The 1267-nt window shown below is 52.5% G+C and overlaps 1 non-coding gene across 1 annotated transcript; it reads right to left on the bottom strand.

Annotated features, from left to right (window-relative positions):
* Positions 1-295: 295 nt before the first annotated feature.
* Trnas-cga lies at positions 296-370 on the bottom strand. Its single transcript has one exon. It is a non-coding gene; the product is annotated as a tRNA-Ser (tRNA).
* Between the last annotated feature and the right edge of the window lie 897 nt (positions 371-1267).

Below are 1267 nucleotides of genomic sequence, written 5' to 3'. Positions count from 1 at the left end.
CGACCGAGACTCGAACTCGGGACCTTTGCCTTTCGCGGGCAAGTGCTCTACCAACTGAGCTACCGAAGCACGACTCACGCCCGGTACTCACAGCTTTACTTCTGCCAGTACCTCGTCTCCTACCTTCCAAACTTTACAGAAGCTCTCCTGCGAACTTTGCAGAACTAGCACTCCTGAAAGAAAGGATATTGCGGAGACATGGCTTAGCCACAGCCTGGGGGATGTTTCCAGAATGAGATTTTCACTCTGCAGCGGAGTGTGCGCTGATATGAAACTTCCTGGCAGATTAAAACTGTGCGCCCGACCGAGACTCGAACTCGGGACCTTTGCCTTTCGCGGGCAAGTGCTCTACCAACTGAGCTACCGAAGCACGACTCACGCCCGGTACTCACAGCTTTACTTCTGCCAGTACCTCGTCTCCTACCTTCCAAACTTTACAGAAGCTCTCCTGCGAACCTTGCAGAACTAGCACTCCTGAAAGAAAGGATATTGCGGAGACATGGCTTAGCCACAGCCTGGGGGATGTTTCCAGAATGAGATTTTCACTCTGCAGCGGAGTGTGCGCTGATATGAAACTTCCTGGCAGATTAAAACTGTGTGCCCGACCGAGACTCGAACTCGGGACCTTTGCCATTCGCGGGCAAGTGCTCTACCAACTGAGCTACCGAAGCACGACTCACGCCCGGTACTCACAGCTTTACTTCTGCCAGTACCTCGTCTCCTACCTTCCAAACTTTACAGAAGCTCTCCTGCGAACCTTGCAGAACTAGCACTCCTGAAAGAAAGGATATTGCGGAGACATGGCTTAGCCACACCCTGGGGGATGTTTCCAGAATGAGATTTTCACTCTGCAGCGGAGTGTGCGCTGATATGAAACTTCCTGGCAGATTAAAACTGTGTGCCCGACCGAGACTCGAACTCGGGACCTTTGCCTTTCGCGGGCAAGTGCTCTAACCGAGCTACCGAAGCACGACTCACGCCCGGTACTCACAGCTTTACTTCTGCCAGTACCTCGTCTCCTACCTTCCAAACTTTACAGAAGCTCTCCTGCGAACTTTGCAGAACTAGCACTCCTGAAAGAAAGGATATTGCGGAGACATGGCTTAGCCACAGCCTGGGGGATGTTTCCAGAATGAGATTTTCACTCTGCAGCGGAGTGTGCGCTGATATGAAACTTCCTGGCAGATTAAAACTGTGTGCCCGACCGAGACTCGAACTCGGGACCTTTGCCTTTCGCGGGCAAGTGCTCTACCAACTGAGCTACCGA

This window comes from Schistocerca americana, chromosome 7 (assembly GCF_021461395.2).
Source record: "Schistocerca americana isolate TAMUIC-IGC-003095 chromosome 7, iqSchAmer2.1, whole genome shotgun sequence".
Classification (NCBI taxonomy): Eukaryota; Metazoa; Arthropoda; class Insecta; order Orthoptera; family Acrididae; genus Schistocerca; species Schistocerca americana.
The sequence above is the reverse complement of the archived record's forward strand: the minus strand, read 5'-3'. Positions and strand labels throughout refer to the sequence as shown.